Raw genomic sequence first — 14,590 nt, 5'->3', positions numbered from 1 at the left:
CTCAGAATTAAGTTGCTCCTTGCTCAAATTGAGATCCAGCTTTGCTCCTTCAACCAATTTTGACATTATTCAGTATAAGTGTTACTTAAATCCCATAACTAGCTCCTTTTCAATTCTTTGAACATTAAACATAAATTCAGATTGTCCGCATTATATATACTTCAGGATTGTCATTATTTTTTTACCCTTAGTTCCAGGCTGTTTTTTTTTTTTTTTTAGTCCTTACCACTGTGAACCTCAGAGTTCACAGACCGAGGGCTTGTATGTCCGCCTCTGTGATGGGTGGCTGTCTCCTCTTTCCCTTCTGTCCTGTCCCCGTAGTCCAGCTGCCCTCCATCCTCACTCTCTGTAGTTTCTCCCACTCGTCCTCCTCCACATGGATCCCCATGTCCTTCAGCATGGGGGCAGCCTCCATCAGTGTATTGAATGTCTTCGTCTCTGTTCCCAGAAACACCTTCAGTCTTGCAGGATATGGGGACTGTGCCTTTATGTTTTTCTCCTTCAACTTTTTTATTACATCCCGCACTTGTTTCCGCTTCTTCTGTATCTCGGTAGTGTAGTCATGGTTGAAGTAAATGGTCCGTTCCTCATATGTTATTTTTTGTTTCCATGCTTGTTGTATGATGCGGTCTTTCACCTGGTGGTCAATGAAGCGGGCGATGATGGCTCGCGGGGGAGCCGCACTCTCTTTCGGTTTGGTAGTCAGCGAGCGGTGCGCTCTTTCGATGCGGATATCGACGGCCGCCGAGATTTGTAATGTTGTTCGGATGAAATCAGTCACAAATCCTATGGTGTCGCCTTTCTCAGCGCCCTCCGGGATCCCATGTATCCGTATGTTATTACGTCTCGCTCTTGCTTCCAAGTCGTCACATTTTGCGGCTAACGCCGCCTCTCTTTGAAGAAGAAAGGCGACTGATCTTTCCAGCCGCGCTGCCCTGTCTTCCGTCTCCCCCAACCTTTCTTCTATGTTCACTGTTCGTCGCTCCAGTGAAGCGGTTCTCTCCAAAAGCTCCTTTAAATTAGTTTCTAGTCTCACCAGAGCTTTTTTGTTGTCATTTACCGCTTCTGTGTGCTCTTGTCTTAACTTGCGTAGCTCCGCCAATATTACGGAGTCTTGTTCCCCACAGCTGGTTCCCTTATCTGGCGTGGCTCTCTTTGCCGAGTCCGTAGCTTTAGTATCCGCATTATCCTTTTTGTTTAACCTTGTCTCCATATTTTTATTTATCGTTAACTTTCGTTGTCGATATAACTTGCGATTGGCCCGCTTCCTGTTGTTACTAATGTTTAAAAGAGCTAGTTTTAATTGGTTTCTTTGAGAGCTAACTTTTTAGATTGTCTAGTCCAACATGGCGCCACCGGAAGTCCCATTTGTCTTCTTAACGTCACATTTTATTATTTAGCCAGGATTGTCTATATTTCATTTATTAAACTCCTTCAATATTTCTTGCCAGATTTTAATATCCACACTATTCCAAAAAGAACTTCACCGAATATTTTAAAGAATCCCAATACCCAATGTCATTTTTGCTGGTGTTTAGAGGCCCAATGAAGTGCGTGCATACAAAATATTGGTCACATCTATATTTAAACTTGAGAATCATGCAAAAAAGATGTGACGAACCTCTTACTATATGTAGGTCTGTATGTTGGATCCAAATGAAGCAGGAACTGGACTGGGGATGGAAAGAGAGAATATAATGGAGGAAACATAAAGGAAATGGAATATTCAAGCAACAGTAAAAGCAAACTATTTTATTGCTGTTATGTCAACCCTGTCATATAACAAGTGGAGTTATACAAACCACATTTATGGTATGGAAAATGGGCTGCGTAAATAATGCATGAAAATTCTTACACCTACCTGAGAATCAGCAATTAGAAGAAATTTGGGATTGGTGCCCACTAATATACATGGTTCAGACATGATGATAACTGTGTTTAGACCTTTGAACAAAAAGCTAGCAGGTAAAGCAATGTGCTTTATGAAAGATAATCCCAAAGGTTTTACAACACTGGAACTGGTCAAATTGTGAATCGGATTGCATACAAATTCTAATATTTCTTTACCAGCTTTAAGTTCATATATTTTGAAAACACAATATTTGTGTTGGCAAAATGTTTACTTTGCCATTGAAAATGAAAAATGTTTCTGTCAGCCCAGATATATTCAAAAATGTGTCATCAAATCTATGCCCACATTTTCATTAAGGATTATTTATAAGCACTGTAAAAAAAAAAAATTGTGGGACATAGATCTCAAAATGAATAGCATTCTAATGATTAAGCATTCATTTATACGTAGCACTATGTAACTTTGTATGGCAATTGTACATGTTAGTATACTAGGTTCATTCCAGTTTGAATGAGAGTTCGATATGAGAGTTGTGCGGATGTTTCTAAGGAGACTCAGGGTCAGTAGACCTTTAGTAACATTTGCATATTGGGCAATTCTAACAATGAATCCTCTCAGCCTGTTCAACTCTGGGGGCCATCATGACTGGTGTCAATGTTGCCTGTTCAATGGATTTTCTGAATGGTAGTTGTTGACGGTGCGGAGATGTGAAATAAATGGTTTGCAGAATAGGGAAGTGCAGACTAATATTACGTTGATGAAAGTAGGCGCCCACTTGATAACCCCAATGACGTGTCTGCCCAGCCTTTCTCAACATCGGAGGAGCATAGGTGAGTGCTTCAGCTTTCCATCACCACCGGGAGCAAGTTAAGAATTGGCACTTTGGATTTTAACATCACGTCCTGTGTATTTGAAAACATAAATGTCTTCCACAGTGTTGGAATTTGACATCTCTATTTCAAAATATTTTGCATTGTGGGGGATAAATTATATTGATAGCATATGACAATGATCCATTGTTTAAATAACACTGGCAAACATGAATTAGGTCTAATCCACAAGTTGTGGTTTAATTGCATATCTTTCTAAACAAGCAGTGAGAAAACTGGCAGTGTTACCTTGTGATTCCATGTCATCTGCCGAGGTAATTGTGCACTGATGGTTTAAGTATTGTTTTGTACTCCTCCTGGTGATGAATGATTGCAGCTGGGAATCAGAATATCTTTCTCTTTCAGCTCAATGGCACATTTTAAGTTCAAATTGACGATTGGATATTCTCCCTCGTGGCTTAATAATGATTAGTTGCTTCCAACCATAGGCCACAGTTGCATTATTGGCAGAGAAAGGGAGTTTTATTTTTGGAAGTATAATGCAGTATTGGAAAATATTTAAATTGTCAGCGAGTATGCATAACATATTGAAGTAGCAGTCAAATGGCAACTGTTGATTGACTGTATAGATACAGGGATAAGAAGGTAAAAACATGAGTTAGCAAACTTAGACACTCAGCATGTGACACTTCCTTCCCACATCAGGTTTTAATTTGCAGGATTCTATAGGTGAACAGTGCTTCTAAAGCATTCGCAGACGTCATCGCATTAAATTGGTTTATGGAAGGATATTATGGTGATCATTGTTTTGCTGTATTCATCATGCAAAGCCAAGTGTTGTGATTTCATGATTTCATGAGCTAATTCCAGAAAGCAGAGAATGGATCTCCATATAGGATATTATTGGGAACTCAACGGAGCCATAGATTTTCAACACCGTAGTGCTTTTTAAAACAGTGGCATTCCTGGATACTTTGGCCTTCCTCACTTCCTCAGATGACAGATGCTTGGACTAAAACCCAATTGCCTCCAGGTCAGAAAGGATAGAAAATAATGATTGGAAGAAGCTAGTCTGAAGATCAAGAGCCAAGAATCAAGAGTTAAATTGTCATATGTTTAATTGTCATATGTTCCAAAACAGAACTATGAAATTCTTACTTGCAAATAGCATAATAGGTTTGTAAACACAGTACTTAGTAGATAATGCAATAAACAAACAAAAAAAGTTCAATATGTAAAAACTCAATATAATGCAAAACAAAACAAAGTCAAAAGTCTTTAGTGTAACCAAGGCAGTTCATAGTTCGGAGTCTAGTTGGAGTTTGTAGTGTTTAATAGCCCAATGGTTGTTGGGAAGAAACTGTTCCTGAACCTAGAGGTCACATTTTTCGGATTCCTTTTTCCAGATATCTTCTTCCCGATGGCAGGAGTAATAAGAGAGTATGGCCAGGGTTGTGTGGGTCCTTAATGATGCTGGCTGCATTTTTGAGGTGCCTCCTATTGAATGATGGGAAGGTCGGTATCTGTGATGGACTGGGGAGTGTTCACTCCTTAGTTCCTGGGTGTTCAAGTACCTGAAGCAGGCCTTAATGCAACCAGTCAATGGTCTCTACTATACACCTGTAGAAGTTCAAGAGAGTATTCATTGATATGCAGAATCTCATTATTCTTCTAAGGAAGTTGTGGTATTGATGGGCTTTCTTTATGATTGCATCCACATGCTGGGACCAGGCCAGATTTTCAGAGATATGCACGCCCAGGAACTTGATATTGTTGATTCTCTCCACCAGAGACCCATTCATGAGGATAGGTTTGTGGTTCCTCGGCCTTCCTCTTCTAAAGTCAACAATCAACTCCTTGGTCTTACTGACGTTGAGAGCAAGGTTGTTGTTCTGGTAACATTCAATCAGATGATCAACCTCACTCCTCTACTCTGACTCATCATTATCCATAATTCTTCCAACAACAGTGATGTCATTGGCATATTTAAAGATGAGTTGCAACTGTGTCTGGCTACAAAGTCAAGGGTATAGAGTGAGTACATCGGGGGACTGAGCACACAGCTCTGAGGTGCTCCTGCGCTGATGGTTATCGAGGAGAAAGAGTTGTTGCCAATTCGTATTGATTGTGTTCTGGTGCACGGTGGCGCAGAGGTGGGAGGGTCTGTTTCCGTGCTGTATCTCTAAATTAAACTAAATTAAACTGATGAGAAAGTCGAGGATCCTATTGCAAAGGGATGTGTTTTTATTGTTCAAGTGGTCCACTGCAGAGTGGAGAGCCAGTGTGATTGCATCCTCCTTGATCTTTTCGGCAGTAGGCAAACTATGGTGGGTCCAGGTTCTTGCTGAAGTAAACATAGAAAGTAGGTGCAGGAGTAGGCCATTCGGCCCTTCGTGCCAGCGCCACCATTCAATATGATCAAGGCTGATCATCCAGAATCAGTACCCTGTTCCTGCTTTTTCCCTATTCTCTTGATTCCGTTAGCCCTCAGAGCTCAGAGCTATATCTAACTCTAGTTAGGAGTTCTAACTCTAGTACTCTATCTAACTTCAGTAGGAGTTGATAGTGCCATAACCAACCTCTCAAAGCACTTCACCACGGATGTTAGTGCCACTGGTTTGTCGTCATTGAGGCATGTCACCTTACTCTTCTTGGGCACCGGTATTATTGATGCCCTTTTGAAGCAGGAGGGAACCTAAATCCTCAGCAATGAGAGGTTGAAGATGTCCACAAAAACTCCTACCAGCTGGTTTTGAGAACGTGACCAGGTACACTTTTAGTTCTAGACACTTTCCGAGGATTCACCCTCCTGAAGGATCTTCTGATATCGACCTCACTAACTGAGGTTGCAAGAACATCAGGGACGAGGGAGGCCTAAGAAGCCACACCAGCGTTCTCGGTCTACAGAAGGGTCCCGACCCAAAACATCACCTATCCATGTTCTCTAGAAATGCTGCCTAATCCACCGAGTTATTCCAGCATTGTATCTTTTTTTGTAATCTAGAATCTGCAGTTCCATGTTTCAACATTTCTTTATTGAAATATGCTGTTGCAATAGCTTGCTGCACTATCCCTCCGCTAGTATGTTTGCAATAGACCATGCTGTTCAACATCCTTCTATGTAATTCTGACACTTATAATAAGATCTCTGATTTCCAGTTGATAATTCCATCACAAATCTGTGGGATGTGTTCCTTAAAGTCTTGAAATTACACTGTGTGCAGGAGGGATTTAGAGGGGTTGGGAACAATACTGGCGCAGTACCCAGTACACTTCCTAAGCCCCATGTCAGTGTAGTTTTGTTGCCTCTCAGCTCAATGAACAGATCAACTTGTTAAAACTTAATACTGGTTGCTTCACCAGGGATCTGGCCGAGTAATCATATTTGTTGGTGTGAAGAATGTGAGAATCGATTACATTAGTTAGGAACTTCCATCAATAGTGACTAATGCGTATTTTAAACTGTTCTCCTGAATTGCTTGACTCAAAATGAGGTTTGATGGCCAACCCAAAAGGGGCTTTACAGTCTTGGTACCTTTAACCCATCAATGTTCCTCCTTATCCTCTGCATGCAAACTATTGGTTATTTCTGTTAATTGTATTGCTTCATGTTAATTCTGGGACATATGACAATAAAACAATCTTGACTCTCTTGACTTGTAGCCCAAAATTTTATAGCATTTCACCTAAGCAAAGTAGATTTTCTGTGAGAATATAAAATGTGTAGCTATGAAAGGTTTAAACAATGTATTGTTAGCGATAAACAATGTAAACCTGCATATATGAACTTAATGAAACCAATCTCATACAATATAATGAAGGGCAATTAAGAAAATTGCATAGAATATTTTTTTTGTGATATGATGGTAGGGATTTAAAGATAGCATTACATCCTCACCATATCGGGTGGCCTCTGTGGAGAGTATGTTAATATCTCAGGTTAATCTCGAGGCATGGGTTTGAATCCCACAGTCAGCTTTGGAATCCGAATTGAAATTATTAAATAAAACTATTTTTTAGAAATGGTGATCTTGAAACTTGTTTACTGATATCCTGAAGGAAAGAAAATCTGCCATCCTTTCCCAGTCTGGCTTGCATGTAACTTCAGACTCATCAATCTAGTTGATTCTTAACTGTCTGCAGAAATGGACGTGGAACAAATCAAGGATGGACAACAAATGCTGATCTTGTCAATAATGTCCACATTGTGAATAAATAAATTAAAATGGTCTGCATTATGTAAATATAACCCCTAATATATTTGTGTGTGTGTTTTAATGGTATACATAAGTTGTCGGAGTACTGCACATAATAATGTGTAGATATTGACAGCTTAAGCTGGGTATTCCTCTGTTGAAAATTGCCACGGACATCTTACCTACTTGGCAAAAATTGGGCAGGCAGTTAAAATCAGCCAATGACTAGAAGGATTCTTGCTACCTTTCCTCATTTTATTCTGAACCAATTCTCCTAAGTGATAGGTGGAGCAGCATTTGGAAGCTTTTCCAAATTTGGATATTAGGTTCTGATAATGTAATTGGAACCAGACTTCTGGTTGTCCAGACTCCTAGGAGCACAATGAAGGTCTATACAGCCCATGCAAATTAGGAAGTTTGTTCCATGGGTCTTTGTTGGGATCTGACTGCGCACCCATTGTCCCAGCTTAAATTTGGACTGTTACTTGGGAACAAGGAATATAAGAAAGGCTGGGAAATGGGCAATGGGCGCACGGTAGCGCAGCGGTAGAGTTGCTGCTTTACAGCGAATGCAGCGCCGGAGACTCAGGTTCGATCCTGACTACGGGTGCTGCACTGTAAGGAGTTTGTACGTTCTCCCCGTGACCTGCGTGGGTTTTCTCCGAGATCTTCGGTTTCCTCCCACACTCCAAAGACGTACAGGTATGTAGGTTAATTGGCTGGGTAAATGTAAAAATTGTCCCTAGTGGGTGTAGGATAGTGTTAATGTACGGGGATCACTGGGCGGCACGGACTTGGAGGGCCGAAAAGGCCTGTTTCCGGCTGTATATATATGATATGATATGATATGTTCTGTTGGGCATAGTGGAGCTTTATATGATGATAAGATAGGTTTCAATGCAAATAAAAATAAATGCAGATACCTCGTCACTAATGGATTGTTCTAACATGGAGCATCTTCAGTGGTATCTTTCCAGCAAGTTGTATTCTGGCTGATTGCACAACATTTTCATATTGAACAGCTTTCCATTCTTAATCTAAAATTATCTAATTAAGATTGGCTACTTGCATTTCTACTGTACGACCAGCTCACAGTGTCAACAAAAACAATAAGAAATGGAACTAAAAAAATCAACCTATTGAAAGTAGGCCAATCAAAGCCTGAATATATGGTTGTAAGGGGTTTGAATGAGAAACAAGTGATAAATACAAAGATGAAACAAATCTGCAGACCTTCAAGAAAAGTTTTCCCCCAGGCGAATAGGGTTGGATATAGTCAACCTTCAGTGAGTGGAATAGCCCAATAAGAAGTAAATCATATTCCCTACAGAAATCTAATATTGAATCTAATATTTAATGGGAATTCATAGAAACGTAGAACATTTACAACACTGAAGGAAGCAATTTGATCCATGTCTTTGCTGGGCAACAGTAAGCTATCCAGCCAAATTTTACTGTTCAACACTGCACCTGCAGCTTTGTAAGTCATGGCTCTTCAAGTGTATCTTTGAATAATTATTAAATGTAACAAGGGCTTTTGGCCTGAGCAGAATTACATGCAAAAAGTTTCAGATCCCTACCACTTTCTGGGTGATTTTTTTTTCTCGATTCCCCTCCATTTCTACTAGTTAGTTAGAATTGGGTCCTCACTATCGTCCTATTTACTTCATGTAGGATACACGTAATTTTGTTCACCCAAGTCAAATCTGTTCTCAGTGTCTATTCTGAACCCCCTCCCAGCTTATCTAATCTTTCCTCGTAACTACAAATATATAGGTTTATCAACATCCTCCTAAATCTCCGTTGCACCCTCGCCAATGCAATCATTTTTTTCCCGATAAAATTGTAACCAGAACTGTCTACACTACTGAAACTGTGGTCTAAATCATGTTCTGTAGAGTTCCAGCATATCCTCCCTGTTCTTAAATTCTATGCCTTGGCTAATAATGCATTCCATGTGCGTTTTTAATTATCTTACCTTCTCCCCTGTTAGTTTGGATCGGTGGACATATACTCCAAGGCCCTTCTGTTTCTCCACACCTTTCACTATCATCCTATTTATTGAATATTCCCTAGTCTGATTACCATTCCCTAAAATTACATCTCTGATTGAATTCCCTTTGCCACTCTTCTATGCAACGGTTCATTCCATGGGTATCCTCCTGCAACCTGAAACTGCCAACAACATGGTCAATTGTTGTATCATCTTCGGATCATTATTGGATTGATCTGCATAATGATGAAGGATGGTATACTTTGTGGAATGTGAAATCATAACACGTTTCTTGCCAGTTACATCTCTCAACAAAAAGCATGACAAGAAATTCATCCTCTGTTAAGTCAATTGAATGAATTTCAGAGTCAGGGCAACATGCTAATGCAACTGTCAAGCTTGTTTGCTGCTTCCGATGGGGATAAACTACCAAGCATGTGCATCTTAACACACTGATGTCTGTTCTAAAAAGGCAAATATAAAACAAGAATATGCAATGAGGGTCCTGTTCCATTTCTGAATACTATAAAAGCATCATAAAGCAACAGTAAACAGTATACAATAAAAAATAATGTAGGATGTTATAAGATATATAACATAGAATCCTACCCATCCTAATTAATTTGGCACCGTGGAATTATAGCAGCTTAACTTGCCTCATCCTTGTTTGTTCTGCATGCTTTTAAACATTTTGCCAACAATATGTGAGACTTGGAAATTTCAGGAGACCCAACATCCAAAAAAGAATTCAGATTTCCATTCTCCTTTGTGAGGAAACGTGCATCCCTATTTCTAAAATGCACTGGGATGCAATGCTGAGGGTTTATAAGTCACTGGTCAGACCACATTTGAAGTATTGTGAGCAGTTTTGGATCCCATATCTGAGAAAGGATGTGCTGGCGTTGGAGAGGGTCCCGGGGAGGTTTATGAGAATAATCCTGGAGATGATTGGGTTAACACATGTTGTGCGTTTGATGGCACTGGGCCTGTACTCACTGGAGTTGAGAAGGACGAGAGGAGGACCTTATTGAAACTTACCGAATAGTGAAAGCCCTGGATACAGTGGATGTGGAGAGGATGTTTCCACCAGTGGGAGAGTCTAGGACCGGAGCTCACAGCTTCAGAATAAAAGAATATAGCTTTAGAAAGATGAGGAGGAATTTCTTTATTCTGAGGGTGGTGAATCAGTTGAATTCATTGCCTCATTGTGTAGGCTGTCATCTGTTATTTTTTGGCAGAGATTGACTGATTCTTGATTAGTAGGGGTGTCAAGGGTTATGGGGAGAAGTCAGGAGAATGGGGTTGAGAGGGAAAGATGGATCAGCCATGAGTGAAGGCCGGAGTAGACTCGATGGGCCGAATCGCCTAATTCTGCTCTTGTGACTTCGAACTTATGACGCAATAATTTTAAAGTTATGTCCTCTGTGTTCCGAATTCCCCCATAAGAGCATTTTGATTTTCTTGTGGAAAGAAAATAGAGAGGTGCTTTTGAAATAGTCAGAGATGAAAAATATCGAAAGATTTAAAAAGAGGGACATGGCTTACCCAGATTCACTTGTTAAATTATTTTATGCCTCCTGCAATAAAATATTTTGTCTGTACACAGTACAAGCATAGGCAAACCATGGATAACATAGACTTGCTGCATGGATGATCATCACATCTGTGGTTATTGTATTGGGCCAGTACCTGAAGACACATACCTTCAAGGTCGGCACAGGAACGACAGGTGAAGGAGTGAGTGCGAGGATTGGCTGGGAAGGTAAACTCTTGGGGAGATTTTCAGTGTTTTTTCAGGAGCGGGTGGTTTAAAAACCGGTCGGGGCCATCCTGTAACACATACCTTCAAGGTCGGCAGAGGAGCGGCAGGTGAAAGAGTGAATGCGGGGAATGGCTGAGAAGGGAAGTGGTCTTGTCGAGGGAAGTGCGAGTCTTTGGCTCGAGAGTCTTCGGCGAGGAGGCTGAGGGAGGAGACAATGCCAAAAGTTGGAGAGGGCGAGACGCAGTGAAGAAATGACAGGGAAACGGATTCAGTGTGATGCTTGCAGGATGTGAGAGGTCAGGGACACTGCTGGTGCCTCTGGCTGCTACAACTGCGGAAAGTGTGTCGAGGTTCAGCTCCTTAAGGGCCTGTCCCACTTAGGCAATTTTTCAGGCGACTGCCGGCAACTAGGCTGTCGCCGACAGTTCGCCGGGGTGTCGCGGGCATGATCGTGAGGAGTCTTCCAAGAATCATAGTGGATCTCAGCGCATCGCTGAGAAATCATCCGGAGTGAAATTTCTCGGCGACAGCTGGCTTGTCGCCAGGTATCGTTGCTTATTGCGGGCGCTGTAGCATGCTGTCCCCAGATTTGCTAGTTTCTCTTAGATGCATTTAGAAGCACGTAATATTAAAATAAGTAAAGTCATTTTAAGATACCATAAAATACTTGTGTTTAACCAATTTATTTACCAAATTATTTACCAACGGTGGCATGTCTGGAGGTATCCCCCTCTGCTCAAATCTTTGGATGTCTCTGTGCGTTGATTTCGGGTGGTCCTCCAACTCCCTCTTTGACACCTTAAGTGTCCCGCTCTTTTCCTTTGTGAAGAGTCCTTTCACAAATTTGAAGGGATCCTTGTAGAACGATGTTCTTGCCCTCTCCTTTTACCGTTGAGTTCTGAGGTTTTCTGCTCTCCGGTCTTCCCAGGCGTTCCTTTAGATTTGCTTGCAGGAGGTTGATGGCCACTCTTTCCTCCACTGAGGATTTCCTCCACCGTTTCCTCAGGTCCCTTCTCTCTTTGAGTAGACGCTCGATTTCTCGCTGCCTTCTGAGCTTGGGATGGGTTGTTGTTTCCTTCTTGGTTGTTGTTTCCTTATTTTGGGTTCCGAACCTTTCTGCCCCGTAGAAGTAGATTAGATCACTCATTTTCTCCAGTTTCTTCTCCACTGTTCCTTTAAGTTCGTCTGGGATCATACTCAGATCTGCGTCGATTGTTGCCCACTCTTTCTTGCTGCTGGACTTTGGCCACGGTCAGGTAAGCATGGGAATTTTCGCGATGTTTATGGCCCTCAGCGATCACATTTAAAGTAGGCTCCCAACCCAGATATGCAACCCAGAAACCAGATATGCATCACCCATACATTTTCAAAGAATGCCCACATACTTTTCACAAAAATCCATTTAACCACTTTTTAAATTAAATGTCTTAATACTGCCATTAGTAAACTGGAAGTCAATCCAGTTTATGCCTTGTTACCGTGAAGTTTGGTTTTTAAGTAACCCATACAAGATGTTATAGTTCAAAACTCTCACGCACTTACCTACTTATCAGTGATTTCAGTGAAAATTAGGACGCCGGAGAAGCATTGACAGTGTGGGAGTTTCGCGATGTTTCCGGAGACAGTGTAATCTCGACCTGACTCGGCATTGTCGTGGTCATTGTCGTCGTGTAAAAGAGAATCTTGGCGATCTGCTACGACTTTGACAGTTGCCGGCAGTCGCCTATAAAATCGCCTAAGTGGGACAGGCCCTTAAAGGACCGTGTTGGGGCACCGGAGAGGCAAATGGATGACCTCAGGATCATCCGGGAAAACCAGAGTTTCCAGGACAGGACCTACAGTGAGATCATTACACCGAAGATACCGGAAGAGAGAAAGTGAGTGACGATGAGGAAGGGAAGGAAGCTTGGAGTACAGGAGACCCCAGGGGATATCCCTCTTGAAAACAGGTTCACCCTCTTGGAAGCTCTCGGGACAGAAGACACTACCAGCCTGAGCGGAGGACAGGTCTGTGAGTCAAAACGAGGCACTGAGGCAAAGCCGAAGAGACCGACGTCAGGCAGAGCCATGGTAGTTGGGGACTCTATAGTAAGAGGTAGAGACAGGGGTTTCTGCGGCAATAGGCGGGATTTAAGGATGGTGTGTTGCCTCCCTGGTGCCAGGATCCAGGACGTCACGGACCGATTGCAGGGCATCCTCAAGGGGGAAAGTGAGCGGCCGGAAGTGGTAGTGCATGTCGGCACAAACGACGTCGGGAAGAAGAGGAAAGAGATTCTGCAGCGTGACTTTAGAGAGCTCGGAAGAAGGCTGAAAAGCAGGACCTCCAGGGTGGTTATCTCCAGTTTGTTTCCAGTTCCTCGTGCAGGGGAGGACAGGAACAGCGAGATAGGGGATCTGAATGTGTGGCTGAGGCGCTGGTGCAGGGGGCAGGGATTTAGATTCTTAGACCACTGGGATCTGTTTTGAGGTAAGGGTGAATTGTACAAAAGGGTTGCACTTTAACAGGCAGGGGACCAGCATTCTGGCAGGCAGGTTTGCCACTGCTACACGGGTGGCTTTAAACTAAATAGTGGTGGGGAGGGGGGGGGGGGGGGGGGGGAATTGGAAATACAAAGATGGAGTTAAAGGGAAAGAGGGTATAGGAAAAGTTAAGAAAGACACCAGAATTAACGGGACAGAAAGCTCACGAAGGGATAGGAGAGTATGACCAAGTGAAATAGGAATCAATGTGAACGGTGAGGTGAGTAATGGATTAAAAGTATTATATTTGAATGCTCGAAGTATAAAAAGTAAAGTGGATGAACGAGGCTCAGTTGGAGATTGGTAGATTTGACATTGTGGGGATTACAGAGACATGGCTGCAGGAGGATCGGGACTGGTAACTAAATATTGAGGGTTATTTGTCCGACAGAAAGGACAGGCAGGTGGGCAGAGGAGATGGGGTAGCTCTGTTGGTGAGGGATGAAATTCAGTCCCTTGCGAGGGGTGACATAGGGAGTGATCATGTAGGGTCGCTGTGGAAAGAATTGAGGAATTGTAAAGGCAAGAAGTCACGAATGGGTGTTATCTACAGGCCCCCAAACAGTAGCCTGGAGATAGGGTGCAAGTTGCAGCAGGAGTTAAAACTGGCATGTAACAGAGGTAATGCCACTGTGGTTATGGGAGATTTCAATATGCAGATAGACTGGGAAAATCAGGTTGGTTCTGGACCCCAAGAAAGGGAGTTTGTAGAGTGCCTCCAGGATGGATTCTTAGAGCAGCTTGTACTGGAGCCTACCAGAGAGAAGGCAAATCTGGATTTCGTGCTGTCCAATGAACCAGATTTAATAAGGGAACTCCAGGTAAAGTAACTGCTAGGAGGTAGTGACCATAATATAAGTTTTAATCTGCAATTTGAAAGGGAGAAGGTTAAATCAGCAGTGTCAGTGTTGCAGTTGAACAAAGGGGACTATGAAGGCATGAGAGAGGGGCTGGCCAAGGTCGACTGGAAAAGGATCCTTGCAGGAATGACGGTGATACAGCAATATCAGGTACTTCTGGGCATAATCCGGAAAACGCAGGATCATTTCATTCCAAAGAGGAAGAAAGATTCTAAGGGAGTAAGAGGCAACCGTGGCTGACAAAGGAAGTTAGGGATGGAATAAAACTAAAGAAAAAGGTGTATAACATAGGAAAGAGTAGCAGGAAGCCAGAGGATTGGGGAACTTTCAAAGGACAACAGAAGGTAACAAAAAGGGCAATACGGGCTGAAAAGATGAAATACGAGGGTAAGCTGGCCAAGAATATAAAGAAGGATAGTAAAAGCTTCTTTAGGTATGTTAAGATAAAAAGATTAGTAAAGAAAATGCGGGTCCCTTGAAGGCAGAAACAGGTGAAATTCAAGGAAATGGCAGAAGAGTTGAACAGGTACTGTAGTTCTGTCTTCACTAAGGAAGACACAAACAATCTCCCAGATGT

At 42.2% G+C, this 14,590-nt stretch overlaps 1 protein-coding gene and 1 long non-coding RNA gene across 2 annotated transcripts in view; one reads left to right on the top strand and one right to left on the bottom strand.

The window, feature by feature from the left end:
* The window catches only part of LOC144597159 (uncharacterized), a 65,095-nt gene that overhangs the window by 27,579 nt on the left and 22,926 nt on the right, over nucleotides 1-14,590 (top strand). The window lies entirely within an intron of this gene.
* ttc29 (tetratricopeptide repeat domain 29) overlaps nucleotides 3,282-14,590 on the bottom strand; it is a 237,649-nt gene continuing 226,340 nt past the window's right edge. Inside the window, exon 12 of the mRNA XM_078406097.1 lies at nucleotides 3,282-3,303. The gene's annotated coding sequence lies outside the window, so the exon portion shown is untranslated. The remainder of the gene's footprint in view (nucleotides 3,304-14,590) is intronic.

The sequence above is a fragment of the Rhinoraja longicauda genome, chromosome 1 (assembly GCF_053455715.1).
Source record: "Rhinoraja longicauda isolate Sanriku21f chromosome 1, sRhiLon1.1, whole genome shotgun sequence".
Taxonomy (NCBI): Eukaryota; Metazoa; Chordata; class Chondrichthyes; order Rajiformes; family Arhynchobatidae; genus Rhinoraja; species Rhinoraja longicauda.
The sequence above is the reverse complement of the archived record's forward strand: the minus strand, read 5'-3'. Positions and strand labels throughout refer to the sequence as shown.